Below are 13,800 nucleotides of genomic sequence, written 5' to 3' on the forward strand. Positions count from 1 at the left end.
CCATACCTGATTATGAACTATATTATTATAAGTCTTTTTTATGTCACATGAAATCAATGTACCTTCAGTTTGGTGGTATGCAGTTTTCTCAATTACTTCTTTTTCTGTAACCAAAGTACCTCTAGTGTCCTTTCCTTTCATCCCATATACTCCGTCACATATTACTTCTTTTATGACATTATTAAACCTTATTTGAAAAATCAATGTGGCTGTTGTATAATCCATGTGACAGCCTTCCTCTGGTTTGTATATTGTGATTTATATTCTTTACAGTGTGTTTTACTTGTATTTTGCTTTTAATTGTATATTTAAACTAGGAAAGAGATCACAGCTGTGTATCTTGTAAGTTACACAGAAATTGTTTTTCTCCATCCTGCCACCCTGCTGCTGTTGTGTTTTTAAACTCAACTGTCTTTCTAGTTGCTTGCCCTTATTTTGATTTGACCACATAACTCCTCCCCCTCGTCTTTATTTGGCTATTGTGAGTAAGCACAAAATTATCATTTTATGAAGTCACTCCCTTTCATCTATTTAAATTTATTGGCCATCGCTCTCTATTCCATAGAGCCAGAATACAAAGTGCCCACCCCCTTCAGATTTATCTTGCTCTTTTAAAATTAGTGGCTAGGGTTGAGAGGGTGGCCTAATGGTTAAGGTACCTGCCTTGCAAGCACAAGGTGCAGGGTTTGAGTCTCACAAGGGATAATTGGCTAGGCTTAAAATGGCTCGCAAGGGCAGTTAGCTTAGTACTAATCTGTGAACCTATGAACCTATCCCCTCATTCATATCTTAACTGTTTAGCGCATACTGTGGCTCTTGAGATAATAAACCATTTTCTGTCTTACCTTTAAGATCTGTAACATATATTCCAAAATCACCAGTTACTTTAGAGCCCCATTATGCCTCTCAGTGGTCACCTTGAGATTATTGCTTTTGTTTTGCTTCTGGTGAGAGAAGGAGCATAGGGACATTATTTTTTTGGAGATTGAGACTAAATAAGATTTGTAAAATTCTTATTGTTCGTGATTCTTATTGTTTTATCTGTAATTATTTTACATATTGTATTGCTCTGTATCTGTCTGACATACTAAATATAAGATATGTTCTATATGTTCTCTCATTCTTGTATCATATTGCAATTTCTATAGTTGTATAAGTTATGTATTTAGTGACCATGTATATTTTATATGTATCTTGCAACATATCATCATCCTATAGTTCAATGTTATGTTTACGAAATGTGGAGCTTTTCTCCCCAGGCCTCTGCTGAAAAAGGACTTGGACTTTCTCGGTAATCGAATGTAAATTAAATAAATAAAATAACCTGCTGATTACCACTAAGCCTAATAACTGCTTCATATGTGCCACCTTGGAATTTGTGCTTATATTTTGCTCCTGGTGAGAGAAGGAACAGAGGGCATTAATTCCTGACTGCTTCTGATTGGGCAGGGAGCATCTGTGTTTGGCTTTCCTGACTGGTCCAGTTGCTATTCAAGGCATCTACCAGAAAATGGCTACAGCAAGCCTACAGACCCTTGCATCATCTGAGACAAGACTGTGGATCACCAAAGAACCTGTGGCCTGCTTCTTATCTTGGGACTGGTAATACTGTTTTGCTTCTGGTGCGAAAAGAAGCAAATGAGCATTGTATTCCACCAGAGTAAAGCTGGGTGATACCAGCAGTCGTAGTAGCCAGGCAATAGCCATTCAGGCAACTCTCCTCTTTTCATCATTCTTTAATTTCAGTAAATACTTCTTGATTTCCTGGTGTCTAACCTAATTTCAGAATATCTGCCTAAATATGTCACCCATAAATCATCAAGATCTACTTATGTCTCCCTTCAAGTGTTTGGCAGTGCCCTGTATATTCACAAACACCTTGATGACATTTTTCCTGTAAAAGCACCACTGAAATTTCTCAAATACCTAGTTGCACACATCACAACTAAGTTGCAGTGACAAGTACTGCCCCCCAGAGTTGCAGACCGGATACTCCTGTCAATACTTTATATTCTCACTCCAACTGTCTAATCAATAAAAAGGGTCGGTTTCCAAGGATATGAACTTTCACACTATCTCTCTTACCAGCTTGGTGAATATGGGCATCCTGAGGCAATGTAGAAATTGTCCCATGTTTACTGACAACCAGTTAATTCTCAAACAAACTGATATGGTATGTGAGAGATATATTTACACACTGTCACTGGAGACAAAGCTCTCACATAAAAGCACTCCTAATGACAATAAGGTTGTCTGTAGTACACTGCACCCATCACACACAATTCAAAGCAGACACATAGACCCACATATGCTGAGGCACTTAAATGTAACCTTCCTAAACCTTAAAGATCTCCTAGATGAAGTACACATAACAAATATCCTTATCAGCCCCGAATGCACTCTTTAAAAATAACACCTGCTTCAACACATACAGCTACATCTCATGGACTTTGAAGCCCATAAGGCAAGCCATCACACAATCCAACATTTTGGTCATTGGAGACTCTATTGTGAGACACAGTGATGTCCCTCTTAGCAGGCTGAGTAAGGAGAAAGTCATGGTCAGTTGCTTATCAGGGGTCAGGGTTCACCACATTACACATGCACTCAGGTCATTGGGCCACAGGTACTAGTATGACATAGTCGGATCTACTTTATAGTGTCGAAAAAACACTTACATGAAATTCACAATGTTGAGACCACTTTGCCGAAATGTCATGATATTGAACACCTGGAATATTGCAGTTTCACTCCAGGAAATAAGACCATTGGTCTACTGTAGTGAACTTTGCCCTTTTCTCCACTATAGTGCAATCTTGGAGTTGGTATATTTAGTTGGGAGGTAGGGTCACAGCTCCCCATATGGGTGGGTTTGATTTGTTTTGGTTTGTTTTTTATGTGCTGATGGACCAGTACTTTCATACTTACATTTGCATTAGAAGCACAATTTATCTCTTCTAATCAAATTTTTTTTTGGCGCACTACATTTTTTTTCTGTTCCTTAGTTTCTGTCATTTGTGAGCAATCAAAATGACCAATTGCTTTTAATTTTTTACAGTATGTATCAAAGTTTGTAATGGAATGCCCAGTCTCTTAACATTATTGAAACTTTATTTTGTCACAATTGTTAATCAAATGCTACAACAAGTGTCAAAAATTAATAAATAAAAAAGTCTTTGGCTGCCCTGTGTACTGCACATAGGCCTTATAACCATTTATAGTAGTAACACTAAGTATATGCTGTAGCTCACCTCTTTCATTATAGGTAGTGCAAGTAAGGTAAATAAGCACTAGGCCAGCTAACTTTGTGGGTCATTTTAAGTCTAGCCATTTTCCCTTCAAATGTGAGAATCAAACTGTATGCCTTCTGTCTATAAGGTTAACCTTAACCCTTGTGCCAACCCCCAAAGTGATCAGTACATCCCAGCCTCCAGTCCACAGATGTCTATCATCTAGTCTTTTTGAAATGTCATGAACCATCTTATAACAAGGTCAAAATACAATTTAATGTCAATTTCTTTAGATCTGCAGGCTCAAGTGTCTTTTGGAAGCAATACTTATAACCATGAAATCATACTCTGCTAAAGAGAGCAAAGCTTCTTTAATCCATACTTATTTAATAAGTGTTCCACAATCATAGAGTTCTCTAAAGTTATATCACAAAATGAGTATCTTCCTATATGTATGAAAGTATGAACATCTCTTATATTAATTCCCAGAAGCACAATTAGATTGTCCCATACCTGATGTCTATTTATGGTAGTTACTTTTCAGAAGATATCCATGCTACAGGCAATTTGATAATCGTTCAAGATGGTTTTGAAATCCCTGTTGTTCCAGCCTTAATAACGCCAGCATAGGTGAGACAGTTTGTTAACAGAACATTAAGTTGCTCTTCTACTTATTGACTTGTACCTGACTGCCAAACAGAAGGTTTGTCAGTGGACAGAGTTTTATGACCTCCTGATGACAAATTGAGCCCATCTTCTTCCTGGTTGTCTAATTTATCCATTATTTGACTTCATGAAGCAGCTTCTTGGTCATCTGATTCTGTCTGTTCTATCATTTTTTCAAGTTTACTCTCTGGTAAGCCACCCATCATTAAGCAAGTAACAGTCACTGTACTATTTTCAGGCACAATAATATCCTTTCTGTCAACAATATCTGTAGCACCTTCCCATTCCATGTAGCGGCAACCCTCCAGCCTGACAGTCAACCAGAAAAGAAAAGAGTAGGGGGTCTTATATTTATATACAAAAATAAATCTTATTTACAAAATATTTATATTTTTACAAATATTTACATACGTACAAATATATAAATATACAAACCTGTTTACGCATATTCATAATTTCCTTTACAATCATGCTAAATTTTCATCCCTATTAGACCTCCACTCCGTTTTCCATAACCACCATCTGATTTTGCTTATTATTGTTACTAAAATCCATTTACCATTAAACATAATTTCATCTATTCTTTCATTACGTATAACCAATTTAACATAAAATTACTTTTTATCTATTCTTTTAGTCTTTACTTCTATTCTTATAATATCCATATTTAATCATATCCATGTAAATTTTATCACTTTTTATATCTTCAACAATCTTCTTTACATTGTTTTCCCATAACATTTTTACTCTTTTACATTTCAAAAACACAAGTTCCATAGTCTCTTCTTCTTGTCAATGTAAACATATTCTATCACTTTTCTTTCTATATGCATATTTCCTTTCACTGGAAGTTTATCAATTACTAGTTTCCACAAAAAAAAATCGTCACGTTCTTCTTTTTGATTACACCCTTCACTTCTTAGTTTTATACTTTTAATTTTTCTATTTGTTAGATTTTTCCAAGGTTTTACATAGTAATGTTTTATCATTACCTTTTTATGCCATACTTTTCTATATTTTTCTATATCATCAATTTTTATTTTCCATAAAAATATATTTTTTTCTTGGTAATGTTTTATTTCTTCATTTATACACCCTTTTTTCTTTTTTTACCATGCGCCCAAATTTATCATACTTATATGTATACAGTTTAACTACTGATCTCTCATCTTTTTATTTATCCACTTTAACACTTGTACAAATTTAATGAAACAATGTTTAGCACTGGGTTAATTAACTATAAACCTCCTTATTTATTTACATAAAAACTCCTCTTTTTGCTGGGTTTAATCTAGAACCTCATATAAATGAAAAAATTATCTGCAATAATCCCCTTTCAAATATTGTTGATAGTGTAAATACACTTGCTAAGTATGCTATATTTCCCATCAGTACTGATTTTATCAAATAAGTCTTTTTTGAATGATAATTTATATGTTCTCTAGAAGAGAATTGTTAGTTTTATTTCTTCTATTGTTTTTTTTTATTTGAATTCTACTTACATCTTTATTCCCAAATGTTATACCTAATACAGAAATTTCATTCATTTTAAAGTATATACCCCAGTATTTACTAATTCATATAAACATTTACTTTTCTCTTTATTTAAAGCCATCTCTATCATCTCTAGCCACCCATTTGTGCAAATTATTCCTTCTTTGATCCAAATTTTGTTTTTTTGCAGTTATTATAATGTCATCAGCATATGTTAAGAGAACTGGAATTCTTACCGTTCAGGTTTTATATAGCCCACTTCCTTCATTTTGTAATTTATTTCACATACTATCACATTTATAACTATAGCAAAGTGTTTACAGCTCATTGCACACTCCTTTCTTACACCACTCTTCATATGTATATCTTGGCTTACCCAGTCATTTACAAGTATTTTTCATTATTATTACTATACAATGACATAAATAATTTCTTAACTTTCTCACTTATATGATATTCTTTCATTATTACCCATAAGATTTCATGCCCAGTTGTGTCAAATGCCTTATTAAGGTTTCCTATAATAAAGTTTGCTTCTTCTTTTCTGTTAATATGCACAATTTCTATGTCATTAATAATTCTTGACAACCCTTTCCCTTTATACTATACATGCTATCATTCATAATATTTTCCATTTTAGTTTCAAATCTCCTTTGTATTATTTTCATAAAGATCTTATAATCATTATTATTCAATACTATTGGTCTCCAGTTTTTAATAGTCTTCTATCTTCCTTCCTCCATATGAATTTAAGTATTCCACTACATAATTCATTTAACCATTAATTCAAATTCTTTAAAAAATATTTTTTGCTAGTCCCTTAAATTTTTATACATTTCATACACTGTTTCATCTGGTCCTGCAGCCGAATGTATATTTACTTGTCCTAATACTTTATCTAGCTCATTTAAAGAAATCTCATTTTAACTCTTTATTCTCCTTTTTTGTTAACTTTTTTACTTTCCATGTTTTTTCACTACCTCCTTTTTTCTTTAAACATTTTTGTACATGTTGTACTACACTATTCATAATCCTTTCCTTAGTTCTTTTTAGCTCTCATTTTAGGTTCGTAGGTTCATAGGTGTGTACTAGGCTAATGGCCCTGGACCCTTAACAAGCCTAACTCATAGGATTACCCTGGCATCGTGCCACCCGACCTTAGTTCCTAGTGCCTCTGTCAAGTAGAGCCACTGGAGTGATCCCCAGGGTGAATTTTCAATTTCCCATCCACTCATCTAGATTTCTGTTGAAAAGGGCCAGTGAGGTGCTCTGCTTGACATGTATGGGAAGTCTATTCCATAGCATGGGCAGTCTCTGGGTTATGAACCTGTCCCTCCAGCATGTTCTGTTGATTGTGGTAATGAGGTTTCGGTCTCTGGAGCGTGTGGTGTGGAGGGATTGGGATTTCCTTAGATGTAGCATTTCTAACATAGCCAGGTCAGACATGGCTTTGTAAGTCAAGCAGATATCACCTCTAAGTAGGTGATATGAGACAGAGAATAGTTGGAGTTTTTTGAGTCTGTCCATATAGGACGAGTGTTTAAGGCCTAGGATCCTCTTTGTGAGGTACTTTTGCGGCCTCTCCAGTTGTTGCAGGTGTCTAGTGAAGTACATGCCAAATGGGGAATTGTACTCAATGATTGGCCTAATAAGGGAAGAGTAGAAGGACTTTCTGACCACAGTGGCAGTGTGGTGGTCAAAAGAGAGCTTGCTGTCAACCTGTGTTTGTAGATCTCTTATAATGCCTTCTGTGTTCAGTGGACTACCATCGATGTGGTAATTCAAAGGAACTGGGTTTTCCCCAAGGGGGATGATGACACATTTTTTGGCATTGAGCTTAAGGCCATGGTTCTGACACCAGTCTGGTCTCATTGAGACCTTTCTGTAGGATGTCAACATCACTTGGGGAGTTAATAATAGCTCCCAACCTGCAATCATCTGCGAACTTTGTCAGCCAGAGTCCCTTCGTGTTGGCCTGGACTTCAGAGAAGTAGATACCAAACAGGAGAGGACCCAGGACCGAACCCTGTGGGACTCCACTCGTGATGGGTTGACAGTCTGACTTGGAGTCAGCTACTTTCACACTGTGGTTTCTATCTGTGAGCAGGTTTGCAACACACCTAGTGATATAGGGGTTGATGCCTAGCTTAGTGAGTTTTTCTATGATTCCTTAGTGGAGAATGGTATAAAAGGCTTTGGCCTGATCAAGGTAGGCTGTATGAACCACCTTGTCTTCATCCACAGCTCTGGTGACTTTTGACCAAGCTGAGTAGGCATGGTCTACCCTTCACAAAACCAGACTGTGTAGGATCCAGAGTTTGGAGATTCCCAATATCCTTGTTTATTAGGTCCATGATAATGCGTTCCATAGCTTTGCATATCAGACTCGTCGGGCTAATGGGGCGATTGTTCCCGGGTTTGTAGTCGCTCCTCCCTTGTTGAGAGGGATGACTGTAGCAGTACGCCATTCATTAGGGACAAAGCCTGAGTTGAAGCTGTGACTGAACAGGGCACACAGGTGCGTGCCAGTTCACTCTGTAATTCATGTAGAACACAGCCAGGGATATTGTCAGGACCAACAGAAGCTGTATTCTTGGCCTTGGACAGTTCTGTTTTAATCTGTGCAACAGTAATACTGGGTGCCTGGGAATGCACTGGTATTGTGATTGGTCCTTTGGGGGGGGGGAGTCAGCCAGTATATTGGCAATATCTGTTGGCTCGGTATAGGAGGTACCATTGTGCAGTAGCTCAGAGCAAATCTGAGTATTGCCATGGAGATTCTTTACATAAGTATGGAAGGCCTTGTGGTTGTCTTTACTATCTGCTGTAATTCTGTTTTCATAGCTAGCTTTAGAGGATTTGATGAGGCTTTTGTTGAGGCTGATAAGGGAGTTTTTCCAGTCTTGGGACTTCACCTTATTCCACATCAGTTTCCTCCTTCTGTTGTAGAATTTGTTTATGGCAGGGGACCACCAGATTGGCTTCCTTTTTTTTTTGAGGATAGTGTCTTGGTTCTATTGGGTATGGCGAGATCCATGCATTTGTGTACCTGTTTGTACAGTGCATTGGTGTATGATTCAGTGGTCTTGCAACTATTCTCCATTTGCATGGGTGACACGAAGTTAGCCACCTCTGTTTTTAGGAGCCCAAAGTTAGCTTTGGAGAAGTTTTTCATGGTGGTTACCTTTGCGGGGAGGGGGGGATTTCCAATGTGATTAGTTTGTGGTCAGATCTAACCAGGGAGGAGTTGATTATTGTTGTAGAGTAATGGTTGCCCATGTTTGTAATGACCAGGTCAAGGATGTTGCTACCTCTAGTGGGGGTAAGAATGAGCTGGTTCAAGGCATTGGAATTAATGAATTCCAGAAAGCATTGGGCAAATGTATTGGTACATGAGTAGTTTTCACAGTTAATGAAGGAGTAGTTTGAAGTTGCCCAGTATGAGAGTATTAGGTTGGACCCTAATATTCTCCAGGGTGCTTAGGAATGTGGAGTGTGAGTCTTGGGACATGGTTGGGGACCTATAGCAGGCTACGACCTGAATCGTTGTCTTACCCAATGTTAGCTGCACCTGAAGTATCTCAGATGAGTTATGTTGGGCTACCAGTCTGGAGCTGTACGCATCCTTTATGAATATGGAAACACCACCACCTTTAGAGCTTCAGTCCAGGTTCTGGGGCCAATATGTGTAGAATGAGTTATAGCCTGGTAGTTCAGGGGTGCTTTCTGCTGTCTTGAACCAGATCTCTGTTACAGCACAAATGTCAATGTTCTCCATTTTAAGGAGTGCTTCGAGTGAGTGCATTTTGAGATTTAGACTTCCAGCATTGAGCAGCATAACCCTCAGATTGCATTTGTTTGTAACTGTTACACTGGTAATTTGATCTTTGGAACACCACCTAGAAAAGGCACTATAGGGTTGGTAAGAGCCTTGACCAGTGTCCAGAAGCCCAGGGGTGACAGATGCAGGCCACCTCTGGCAAAGCATTGAGCTCTGTCAGTCATGTCATCCCAGGCAGACAGATAGTGGATCTCCTTAGAATGGCACCAGAAACTTAGTCAGTTGTTGAAATCATTTTCTGCTTGTACTGTGGTATAATTTTGGGTGATGGTAGGATGCTGCTCAGTGCTAGGGTCATACATGCCTGGGCTACATAATCCAAGAGCTTCTCCATGCCTCTTTTCATGTAGTCCAGGGAAGTACATCTTAGGTCATTCACATCCACATGTACAATGAAAAAGTCATATCTGTACCTGTTGTTGAGGGACCTGAGTGTGTGCGTTATGTGTGGGATCCTGGCGCCTGACAGGCAGCTGACTTACTTTCTCCTTATTCAACCTAGTGAGTGGGACATCAGTGTGCCTCACTATCAAGTCACCTGTGACTAGTGTGTTGGGCATGCTGTTTTGCCTTAGGGGCATTGGTTGAGTGGCACACTGTTTAGGACTTATGTGACTTGTGATTAGTGTTGCGTTGTGGTGGTCGAGTGCGTTCCTGCCTTGGACGTTTCTGCTGTTTTTTACATTTTTATTTCTCTCATTAGACTACCATTCTCCTTTACTAATCTGCTTAAGTAACTTAATGCTTCTCTTTTTCCTCATAAAAATATCTTTGTTTATATAGCAATTCTTGTATTTTTTCTTGATTTCTTTCATATAATTATTTTTCTTTGTCAAAGTACGTTCTATAATTATGTTCTAAATATTTCAATACATCATTATATGTTCTTTTATATTTTTCTTTTTCTGCTTTTCTCACATCATATTACCACTGTAAAAATATGTATATTTTTATATTTTTCCTTAAATATCATCCACCATTCAGACCAGTTTTATTAAAATGCTCTCATAGTAATATGAGCTTTCTATAACTGTATTAATAATCTGTTTCCTTCTTCTTTCCAAGTTTTCTTATTTGTTCTCTTTTATTCATTTGCCTATTTATATATATTCTTTGTTTTCCTTTATCTCAGCCATGTTGCAAGATGATCAGAAAATCATGTTTCAACTCCCCCCTTCTTCTGCAACTAAATTGTTTGATATTATAAAAAAATAATCTATTTCAGTTCTATGCATGCCCCTTATGTAAATCCATGATTTTTGTTACAAAATTTTAATTTACCACATCTTATAACTTCTAACATTTTCTTGTATCATTTCCTTTCTTTTTACGCTCACCCCTTAAATCACAATTACAGTCTTTTGTTATTATAATAATCATATTTATCACTACACAGTGTAAAATCTGATGAAATAAGCTTTCCCTTCCTTTACAGTTAGTATAAGCATATAACATTATAGTTCTATATAATTGGGCAGGATTCACGAAGCCTCCGTGTAAGAGTTACAAGGCTTACACGGAGGCTCCAGTTAAACAGTGTGGCGTCAGCATGTCATGCGTATGCATGAGGGCATGCTGAATCACACCTAAGGCTTACACGGTCCGTGGAAGACAGTATGGGGCGTGTCCGTAGGCTGAGCCCTGCAAACGGACACGCCCCCGAAGAGTAAAAGTCCCGAAAGTAAACCCCCATGACAGAGGCTGTGTAAATGTGAATAAACACAACACATGCCCCCACAGACTATGAACATAAAATATATAAATGAACATGTTATATATATTTTTTTAAATTGTAAAGATGTTTGCCCATGAGTGCGCTTGTTTGCACAGGCATGCCTGTAGCTTAGCCACAGTTAGCAGTCAGTGGAAAAGCATATAAGAACTACATATGCAAAGTAAACCAAGAAGCAATAGCGTAGCAGTAGAGACGTCGGCCGAAGAGCAGGCAGTCATGGTTCGAGCCCCCCAACATCAATTTTTATTCTTAGTGAAATAAGCACGAAACAAGTCCCTGACATATATGTACACATATAAAATTATATTTTATGTAAAATGTAATGAAATGGGCCATTTATTTTGAAGAAATGTGAGACAACAAAATAATAAAAAATGCCAGATGTGCCTATAGCTGAGCTACAGTTTAACAAGTTGAGTGCATCTGCCCGTAGGTGAGCAGTGGTTTAACAGGTGTCAAATGAGTGCCCGTAGGTGAGCAGTGGTTTAACAGGTGCAAAATGAGGGCCCGTAGGTGAGCAGTGGTTTAACATGCTGAAACTGTGTGCCCCTAGCTGAGCTGAGCGTAATATGTGTGCTGACAGCCAAATGAAGCGTAAACCAGCGTAACCCATTTGCGCAAAGCTGCGCGACGCGCCAACAAGCTAACCGACGGGCAACGTTGAGCAAGCTGTAACAAAACTTCCTTTACACAGACACACCTCCTAGCCTGTGTAGACAGTCATAAAATATAAAAAGCAGTGGCCAGGTTCGAACCCAGGATACCATGCACCATAGTCAAGGTACTGAACCTCTAAGCCATGACAGCTGCACTTAGAAATGCAGTAATAGCAAATATATAGGAATGAATAGAAAGAGGAGCATGACAAAGCAGGTTTTGTGAAGCTGATACAATTCCAAAATGGCCAATCACAGATAAGTGTGGGAAAAACGGCATATATAAGCCCCATAGGCGGGAATACACAGCATAACCGATTGTAGAACCAACTTGCAGCCAGAATGTCAGGTGTAGGTGAGGGTAGTTGCTTTTGAGCACAGAGGTGGGGCATTGAGGAGTCCAAATATATGGTTTGGCTCCTTGTCCACAATCATGAGGCCCAACTCATGCAGGGCCAGGTCCTGTGGGGAGCATATAGGGCTGAGGCGTGGGATCGGTTGGCTCATGATCTTACCAGTGCCACAGGGATACCAAGGACTGGTGAGCAGGTCCGTCACCACCATGCGGACCTGAAGAGATGGAAGCAGGACCAACTGAACTGTTGGATCCAGGAGGCCTGGCAAATGCCCAACGCCCCACTACTGAGTAAGTTACATCTAATTATTTATGTAAGAAATTAACCTAGCTGATATTATGGAGATGTATCATTCCAATATTACTTTATTTATATTACAGCTGCAGGTGTACGTTCTGCGAACCGTAGAGCCTATGGCGATAGGCTGGTGCGGTTGCGCAGGCAGGTCAGTAATCCTCTCCCTGTAACTGTAAATAAATATAAAAGTATGACAGTTAGCAAAAGAGTGCAGTATAGTCACTAAGTAATAAAATGTGCAAGTAACAGTGTAAGAGGGTTTGCAAGTATTGCTTGATTACAAAAGTGTGTTGCAGTCTGTAATCCAAACAGAAAAATGAAAAAGTCTGAAATAAAGTCTGAAATAAAGATGTCCCACCTGTAATATAATAGTACATAACCTGCAGCAGGCTGAAAAGTACAGCTGCAGAAGCTGAGTAAAACACATGTGAAATATATCCCTGTTGAAATACAGAAACATGACAGAAGTGAGACTGTTGGAAAGGATTGTAATAACTACAGGTAAAACATGTCAATAAAGCCTAGAATTGAGTACCATCCTGAATTGTAAAAATAAAACATGTGAGAGAGTGTGAGAAAGAGTTATGAATCCACCAATAGAGTAGTAATAACTCCTGAATAAAGTATACTGCAGTCAGTACAGAATGAAATGAATGTGACAAGCAGAACCAAACTGCAAAATGTGTTGAAAATGTTACTGCAGCTGGAATGTGTATCCCAAAATCTGGATATGTTGCTCTCAGTCTGCAATATGCAGATAGTATGTTTGTCTGAAATACCAAACATCCACAGTTGTCTATAGCTATATAAAGCAAATGTAGCAGGATGATGTAGCTGACCAGAGCCAGATATGAAGTGTATGAATAAAAATGAAAATGTATATTGATGTAGCAGTAACATTCCTATCACCAACTTGAAGTAGTTATCACATAGGAAACTGTAGGTAGAACTGTAGTGTGTATATATCTGCAGCTATTAGAAATGTACAGCATATGTATTAGTATTTGAAGTTGTTAATTAAATTTTCTTCACCCTACCCTATAACCACATATAATCCATTCCAAGTGAAATTGGTATGTGCAATCACAATTAACACCCCTGGACATTTGTCCTGTTGGTTCATACATATTTGCATGTACATTGATGCATCTGCCCTTTTCATACATCCAAACCTGATGACCTGTTGCCATCAATCAACCCTGCATGTTGTTGGACTGTGTATTGCTGTTCAAAATATGCATGTGTTATGCTTGCTGTTGAATGGTTTGAATATTTGGGTGTTTGGTTAATGGGAATGCTAATGCATGCTGTTACAACTAATTGTGAATGGTATTGTAAGTTACTAACCCAAACTGTCATGACATAATGCAAAACATAGGACGACAGGGAAGGCGGGTTCCAGCGGACCCACCTCTCCCACCTCAGCTGGCGAGTGCACCTGGCAGTAGTGCCCAGGCCGGACCCTCCTCCGGTGGCCCTGTGCCACCTGCAGGTGGAAGCGCTGCAGGGGATGGGGCTCGTCCCC

The sequence above is a fragment of the Protopterus annectens genome, chromosome 14.part0, assembly GCF_019279795.1.
Source record: "Protopterus annectens isolate FY-2018-M chromosome 14.part0, PAN1.0, whole genome shotgun sequence".
Lineage (NCBI taxonomy): Eukaryota > Metazoa > Chordata > Ceratodontiformes > Protopteridae > Protopterus > Protopterus annectens.